Raw genomic sequence first — 8,802 nt, forward strand, 5'->3', positions numbered from 1 at the left:
TAACACGGTATAGGGTTATACTGTGCCTATAACAAACACTAAACATATATGTTTACTAAACACAGCAAACATATATGCCTGTATATGTTCAGTCAACACTGAGCCTGGCCCGCTGCCACGGATTGGGCCTAATTCAGTAGACACATACTGCCCGCCTACTATACCTAAGGCTCTTGCAGACAAGGCAGGCCTGGTCCTGCCTTCAAGGAGTCCATGGTAGCAGGCCAGAATCTGATCAGCATGCGGATCAAGGGAGAGGCCGCTGCTGCTCGCAAGTGCTGCCGCCGACCTGCTGTAAACCGAGGTCTCTGCTGACCGGATGCAGCGTGTTCAGATACCTTGCGTCTTTAGCTTCGAATTGTCCTTGGGTTTTAATGGTCCTCCTTTTGCTGCTATTGCACACACTGCTTCTGTCACGGGACCCTGGATTTTTGCTGCTTCCAGTCCATGTCTCCACAGTGCAAAATGAAGGTTTGTTGTTGTATCTGTTGAAGAGACTGCTGAGTTCTCTGAGGGGTGTGGTGTCTTAGGGCGTAAGCCACCGGGACTCCTGCTCGCCTTTCAAACAACATAGAAAGACTTCATGATCTGAACGGACCGAGTGGAGAAAATCTTGTTTTTTGGATGTTAGGGATAGAAATGACTATCACAGTCATCTCCTTACCCAAAGAGTGCCTTGTAAGAGACAGTTTAATTTTTTGGAGAGGAACTAAACAGGCTACAATCCTCAGGGCCATCTCGGCCAGATACCATGAGAAAGGAAAAAGGGTCTCCATCCAGAACTTTCCTTGGGGAAGGATAGCTTCAAGCTTCCCTCCACACAGAGGGTAAAACTGAGAGGATTAGCCATTTGTGCTGGGGTTAAGATCACTCCAGAGGCTGGGCAAAAGTATAATTAATTGTTTAATAAAAAAGAAATGGATCTGGCATGGATAGGGAGAAATAGCCTTCCTGTAGTAAACATGAACAGGAAAGCTAGACTAACCACCTTCCTGGGGTGTCATTTAACAGTCTGTGTGTCCACAACTCAGGGCTCTCCTGTCGCATAGATCTGCACCGGAATCCCAGACCTATCATTGACTGGCTGTGTGACGTTGGGCAGGTTACTTAACCTCTCTGACCTTCCCTTTGCTCATGTGTGAAAACAGACCATTAAAGTTCCTGCTCCCTGAAGGCTGTTGTGGGACTTCAATAAAAGTATGACAAATGCTTAGCTCAGTGTCTAGTGCATGGAAAGCACCAATGCATGACAGTGAGTTGATGACCACTCTGCCATCACACGTACACAACCCATTCTGCTGTTCTACTTCTCACCCCAGGGAAGGAAGCTGGAGCCCACAAGGTTTAGTGATTCGTTGCCCGCAGCACAGGTGGGCCCCCTGAGCCAGAAGCTATGGACTCCATCCCCTTCCATGGGCCCTCACCTGTTCTTGCTTGTTCTTCTCAATCGGTGGCTTGGAATCACTAGGAAACTTGTAAACGGGAGATTCCTGGGCTACTTGCTCAGAGATTCTAATAAAGAGATCCATGTGGGTGCTGCATTGTTAGCAAGTACCCAGGTTATTAGGGGCAGGTGGGCCACTGAGCATGCCCAGTGCATCCCCAACCCCACCCCTTCGCTGCCTCTAATCATCCTAAGTTCTCCAGGCCTGGCTTAAGTTTCTATCCACCTCCTCCATGTAGCCTTCTCTCACCATCCCAGCCCAAGATGATCTCATCTGTCATTCCTCACTGATTATCAAGCATCATTTATTATCCTTTTGTGTCCAGTTTCTTTGCATCTCCAGGCCATGACTTATACATTTTGGCCTCAAATTCCTGCTGACCAGGTGTGTGCACGCTCCCAGCCCAGAGGGTCTCTGGGTTGATTTTGGGTTTCTTGGGCTCGGGCCATGCTGGCAGGTGTGAGGCTCAGGTGAGCCTCTACTCTTTCTTCCCGGGTCCTATCCTCAGGGGGTCTGCCCCTCCTCCCTCCTCACCCATCAGGAAGATCTGCTGAGCATCTCCGGGGTGGAGAAAGGACCATCACACCACAACAACGGTAATCAGCTCTGGAATGGAAAAGACTGGCGGCATGTCCAGGATAAAGAGGAGCCCAGGTTGTGCTGTTAGGCCTTGAACAAGTACCAGCAGGCATGCCCATCAAAGGTTTGTGTTCCAGACACTCCTTTGTGAGTTGCTGGTTTGGAACTTGCGGTGCATTTTCAACCCACAGAAGGAAATGTTGCAAATGGTGGTTAACCTCCTAAGCTAGTTTACAAAACCCTTGTTTAACCAAAAGATACTAAAACATCTAAAATGTAAGGAGATGGGAGGTGACAAACTCATTAGAAGTTGTTTACCATTCTTTCTGGTTCCTGAGGAAAACTAAATTTAAGGAGAGGAGAATGAGGAGGTAGAGAGACTCGTCTGTAGAATCTGTGGAAGTGCCTTTACAGGTTGAGGTCACAGATCCTTTATTACATTTAACTACACAACTTGCAACTTTTTGCAGAAAGCTTTCATTCCGGGGCTGCCATCTGTGTTGGTGTGGACAAGGCCAGGAAAGAGACTTGGGAAACTCGAACAGGTGACGTGTTCGATTAGGCAGAATGAGGAGTATCGCTTACACCTTCTAAATCCTCTTTTATTGTTACAAGGCGATTTATGCCATAAGTAGAAATCAAGCTTTCAAAAACACCTGGGAGCATTTCCAAACACAGGAGTTTCCTTTTCCTTAAGACAGGTGTATTACTAAACTATTTTTGTGTGAGACAGACAGGATTAGACCCACAAAGGAAGTCAAGGGGGAGAGAGAAAGAAAACCAGCCCCAGGGACAGGGTGTTATGAAACAAGGGCGGATTTACCTGTGGCAGCTGGTGGGAGAGAGGAGGGGAGGAGAAAGGGATTGGAAGTGGAATTAAATACAATGTGAGTGACGATGACGGGAAGGGGGAACTGGGGCCATTTCTCTGGGTGGGGGCGGGGGGGAGCTGAGTGAAGGGACAGATGGGGTCTGGCAGCAGGGTGGAGGGGGGCATGGGGGTGCCCTCAAGCCACAAGTTGTCCGTGATTTGGGTAATGTTGCTTGAAGGTGCCTGTGCTCCTACAAGTTCTGAAATGTTTTACAACATGTCACACACATGGTTCGGGGACACTCACGAAGAATCAGTTCATGATGACTCAGAATTGATCTGATTCTCAGATGCAGTGAAATCAGGGCAAGAGGTTGTTCCTCATCCCTAGGAGTTGATGGTCGCAAAAAGTAATGCTTTGAGCTAAAACGGACATCACTGAGATGGTGGAGGAAATTTGAATATGGACTGTACATTCTATAAGAATATTTTATCAATGTTAACTTTTTTAGATGTGATAACAACAGGGCTCTGGTTATGTAGGAGAATGTCCTTGGGCTTAGGAAACACAAGCTGAAGAATTCAGGGGTGGAAAAAAAAATGCATTTAATATACCTAAGCGACCAACCATTATAGCTTAGCCTAGCCGACCTAAAATGCACTCAGAATACTTACATTAGTCTGCAGTTGGGCAAAATGATCTTACACAAGGCTTATTTTATAATTAAGTGCTGAATATCTTTAAAAAAAGGCATTCGGGGTGAAGTATTTGGATGTCTGCAAATTTTCACAGGTTCAACAACGAAATTATATATGTAGTATAATCATTTCATTAATTATATTTTACACAGTATCAAATTATGTGTTAAATATGTAAAAATTGGACATGTGTCTAATTAGAAAGTACATGCACAAAAGTGGCAAAATGTGGTGAATCTGGGTGAAGCTTCAGGGGACCATTTCTCCAACTTTTCAGTTGAAAATTTTCAGTATAAGACACTGAGGGGAGAAAAAGAATTCTGCCCCTGGGACGGGCTGAGAAACCTCCATTCAGTCAAAGCTCGCCGCAGCCTGGAATAGCGAATCTCCTCTCGCCCCTCTCTCCCCCCCGCCTCTCTCTTTCCTTCCTGCCCCAGCTCCTCTCCTCTGAAACAAGGAAAAGAGCCAGCTAACTCAATTAGCTGTTAACACAACACACCCAGTGGAGGGAAAAGTTCAGGAGACTCAAGTTTAAGGCCTGGCCAGGTCCTCAGGGCTGTGGCGAATTTGAACAAGCCATGGAGGACTTGGAGCAGATTGTCAACAAGTCCCCTTCCAACTCTGCCCTTCCCTGATTTTAGGGAATCCCTTGGGGGTGGGGGTAGGAATGTTTATTTTCTTGCAGCAGCTTCCCTGCTGCTAAGTCGCTTCAGTGGTGTCCGACTCTGTGCAATCCCTTAGACGGCAGCCCACCAGGCTCCCCCGTCCCTGGGATTCTCCAGGCAAGAACACTGGAGTGGGTTGCCATTTCCTCCTCCAATGCATGAAAGTGAAAAGTGAAAGTGAAGTCGCTCAATCGTGTCCGACTCTTCGCAACCCCATGGACTGCAGCCTACCAGGCTCCTCCATCCATGGGATTTTCCAGGCAAGAGTACTGGAGTGGGGTGCCATTGCCTTCTCCTTCCCTAGCAAAGTACAATTTTCTTTTTCCTTGAATACGCCCAGAAAGACCACACAACACAAGGAGGCAAAGGCCCAGTGACCGGCTCTCTCTCCCCGAGCCCACCTACCAGCCTCCAGCTCAGGGTTCACCCAAAGCACACAAGCAGCTCTCCCACATCTGCCACTGGCCTTGTCACACCCCCCACCTCTTCCCTTCCGACCTCAAATAATGACACAAAGACCTGGACCTCAGGATCCCTGGAGACCTTCCCCATGCCACTTGCCACATGTCAGTGCCTGGGGACCCTGGCCATCAAGCTGGCCCTGGGACACCACCTTCCTGTCTCCATGTCTCTGGGGTTTCTCTCTCACTCTGTTTGGGGGGTTAATGGAGAGCTATCCTGTCCTGGCTTTTAGAAAATTCTATGGCTTAAATACTACAGTCAGCTATCCCAGGCACCGCTGGGGCTTCCCTGGTGGCTCAGATGGTAAAAAAAAAAAAAAATCCACCTACAATGTGGGATACCTACAATGTGGGTTCGGTCCCTGACTTGGGAAGCTCCCCTGGAGAAGGGAATGGTTAGCCACTCTAGTATACTTGCCTGGAGGTATTCCATGAACAGAAAAGCCTGGCGGGCTACAGTCCACAGGGTAGCGAAGAGTGTGGCACAACTGGCAAGTAACACTTTCAGTTTCGAGAGAAAGATAAGCTTCCCAGGTGGCTTCATCGGTAAAGAATCTGCCTGCAATGCAGGAGACCTGGGTTTGACCTCTGAGTCGGGAAGATCCCCTGCCGTAGGAAATGGCAACCCACTCTAGTATTTTCTCGGGAAACCCCATGGACAGAGGAGCCTAACGGGCTACAGTGTGTGGGATGGCAAAGAGTCACACACAACTGAGCACAATGGCTTAAATACCCACAGCTGAGTGCCCCTTGTCCAGGGTTGGGTGGCAACGAGGGAGCTGCTACCAGGTTCCAGCAGAGCCAAAGAGAAGAAAATAAAGCAGCCAGACCACTTCGCACAGGTCTTATCTCCACTGGGTTTGTTACCCCATTAGACACAGGGTGGGAAGCACCTGGCTTACAGAGATGCTGCTGGTGTTCAGTAAATAAGCCTTCATCTTCCCAAGCGCTGACAGCTGACAAAGAGCAGGCAGGAGGGAACGCCTCCTCCACCGAGACTTGACTCGGATCATTTCTGCATGTGGGCCCAGGCCAGTTTGATGAGCTCTGCCAGGAAATGGTGGAGCGGGGAGGCGGGGACCTGTGCTGGCCGACTGTGGGTCTTGTGCCCACCCCAGAAAAGCAGGTCACCCTCTGACCAGGGGAAGTCATTTATGCCAGAGTTCTTTAAAATGCTAGTTTCATCTATTTTCCACCTTTCCTTCCTAGAAAGATGGCAGTTTTCTCTCCTTAGGGTTCTACTTTGCCTGCTTAAGCCCAGAAGTGGGATTCCCCACAGCAACAGAGGACCCCGCATCACTTACCCAAGAAAAGAGGAACAGGGCGCTTTATGAGACCTTGGATCCGGCTCCCAAGCCTGTCCTGTGTTACACCACCAAGCTTGGGGGTGTGTGTGGGGGGAGGTGGGCGCGTGTTGTTTCTCCCGCCCCACACACTAGGTGGAGGAGTTGTAAAGGGGATTCGAGGAGTCAGGGAACTCAGGCCCCTGTTGGCTGGACAAGGCTCAACTGCAGGACTTGTGCATGTCTGTGTGCAAAGCCTTGGCCTTAGAGTGAAAGCCGTGGGTCCCCAGAGGACCCTAATCTGACGGAAACATCCGGGCAGACTGTCCCGGCCCTCAGGCATTTTGCACCATCATTTAAACTCAAATTTGCTTAAAGCAGAGAAGTGAGGGTCACAGTCACAGAGTGAGCGGAGGGGACTGGAGGAGACATGGACATCGGTTATGCAGGGCCCCCCGCCCCTCGCTTAGAGCTAAAACCTCGAGACCCAGAGGAGTTGACCTGTGACAGGGAATAATTAAGGTCTCAGGTACCTTCTTAAACGGACAGAACAGGACTGTATAGTTTGCCCTTTGGCCGCCCAGTCATCTTTATTTAAAAAGTCAACTCACGAACATATCCTGTTGATTCATTAGGCCAAATTAAACTTCTTCAGGCAGCCCTGCCTTTGTTCTCCCAAATGATAGCATTTGCAGTGTATGAAGGAGAATGGTCACTCACTGGCTGAATGTCCGGCATCACTTGCGATTCTCTTTGGAGGGGCATATCTAGAATGTTTCTGCAAGCCCGCTGTAAGAGAGAACACTCACAGCCAAGCACCTCCTTCCACAGTCACCCCAACCATTTGTGACCCTTTGACATGCCTCTCCAAGCATCATCAAAATGCTCATAAAATTTGAAAAAATCAAGTTTGCTTAAAGCAGAGAAGCATTCTGAAGTTTTGTTGATTGCATTAAAACTTCAATGTTTTAAGTTTGAAACTTAAAACCCCAACCCCGCCATTCACCCCTAGTATAAATATTTTTAAGCAAAGAGACTGAAAGCAATGGGTTTGAATATCTGTGCTGGGGTCACATCCGAAATGTCCTAGATGGATCACTTGAGGGGATTTTTGATTAATTGTGAAGCAGTTTCAATCTGCTCCTATTCAGGTTCAGGGGGAAAAAATGAAATCCTGGGCCCCAAACAGCTTGCACAAACCTCTTAAGAACCTGCCTTCTCATCCATGCTAGAAGCAGCCACCCCCACCTCAGTCAGCAGGCAGGAAAACTTCAACCTTTGAGCACCGGTGGCTTCACGGGAAAGCGAGTAACAGAGTAAAAGCTGTGTGTTTCTCTCCACTCCCCAAACCCAAACATCCACGTGCCCACGGTGCCCCCTCCACTTCAATAAGCAACAAATCCCAACGTCGCTTTATTAGACATTTTCCCCATGTCTAATGTGTGTTAAGGCAACACACATTAAATATTTGATCTCCTCTTACTATGATGAGAGCTAGCAGGCTCATAAATAATCCATTAACCTGGTTCATTTTTCTGAACAAAATTGATTATAAAAATACTAACACAGAAGCCTTTTTAAGGTCTGACTCTTAGAAATCCCATCCCTCTGAAATCTTTAGAACCCCAACTGAAAAAAAAAAAAAATCATTACACAGAAGACCCAGGGCAAAAAGAAATGTGCTTCTTAGTGTTCTTTAGCTCCAGAGAGCCTTTGAGAAAACAAATTTGAACGTACACATTTTTCAAGCAACTGATGGGCACACACTTCAACCATGTAGAACAGCTCTCTGGAGTTGTGGGTTTCACATGAATTCTGAATGACTGAGCGTGCATCGGCTCTGCGAGTGAAAACCACCCAAGCGTACGGAGACTCGTCCCACTTAAGTGTCATTCGGAGATTTCTCTAGATATTTGGGCATTGTGTCCAGCAGGGCTCTACCCGCGGAGATGCCTGCACACACACATCGCTGCACGCGATGGCGGTCAGCGAAGAGCAAACAGAAGCCCTGGGTTGAAAGTAAAGCAACTTTTGCCTCCAAGCTCAGGACCTTCCTGGGCAACTGGGGCCGCCCCCCAGGCCTCCGGGCAGGAAGGAGCGCTCTGAGGTTATCGAACACCCGAGTCCCCTGGTCCGACTCCGTGCGCACCAGCCCTGCCCAAACCCCCCACGCCCGCCCCCGGGAGTGGGGGGGGCCTCGCGGGATGAAGTTCTGGAGAGAAGTGGGCTTGAAAAGCCGGGAGGAAAGCGGACCCACCTGCCGGGAGTCCGCGGAGGCTGGTCCGGGGCTTCGGAGCCGGCGACCCTCGCGCCGTCGAGGCACCCGGGCGCCGCTGTCTGTTCCGGCGCTGGCGCGGCCGTTATTTGTACTCTCGGCCCCTCACATGGTCTGATCTCTAGATATCCGCCGCCAAAGAGCTCTTTAAGAATTTTTGCGTCACTTTGAGCAGCAGAAACTTTACGTTTCCCCGCTGCCGCCGCTCTGCCTTCCTCCTGGGGATGGGGAGGGCTGGGGGGCTGGGTGGGCGGGCGCTCCAGAGAGTGGCGGGCGGGGAGGCGTGGACGGGGAACCGGAGAGGGGGAAAGTGAAGGATCCCCCACTCCCACTACACACGCACACACACATTCACACACTCGCCCCCCTAGAGGACCAGCGCTCTGAGTAGAGAGGGAGCCTGGGGCGGGGAGGGGCAAGCAGCAGGCTGAGCGGAGCCAGAAGTCCTAACCCCTCGTGCTCTTTAAGCTCGCGGGGAAGGAGCTGCTCCACAACCCACAGGTGTAGTTCCTCCCCAGCCAATAGCTCCTGAAGTTTTATGTGTAGGTTTCAGCTTGATATCACTTACTCAGAACCATCACTCT

General features: G+C 49.6%; 1 protein-coding gene across 1 annotated transcript in view; it reads right to left on the bottom strand.

Annotated features, from left to right (window-relative positions):
- SLC6A4 (solute carrier family 6 member 4) overlaps positions 1-8,428 on the bottom strand; it is a 34,442-nt gene extending 26,014 nt beyond the window's left edge. Inside the window, exon 1 of the mRNA XM_019981525.2 lies at positions 8,201-8,428. The gene's annotated coding sequence lies outside the window, so the exon portion shown is untranslated. The remainder of the gene's footprint in view (positions 1-8,200) is intronic.
- Between the last annotated feature and the right edge of the window lie 374 nt (positions 8,429-8,802).

Source organism: Bos indicus, chromosome 19 (genome assembly GCF_029378745.1).
Source record: "Bos indicus isolate NIAB-ARS_2022 breed Sahiwal x Tharparkar chromosome 19, NIAB-ARS_B.indTharparkar_mat_pri_1.0, whole genome shotgun sequence".
Taxonomy (NCBI): Eukaryota; Metazoa; Chordata; class Mammalia; order Artiodactyla; family Bovidae; genus Bos; species Bos indicus.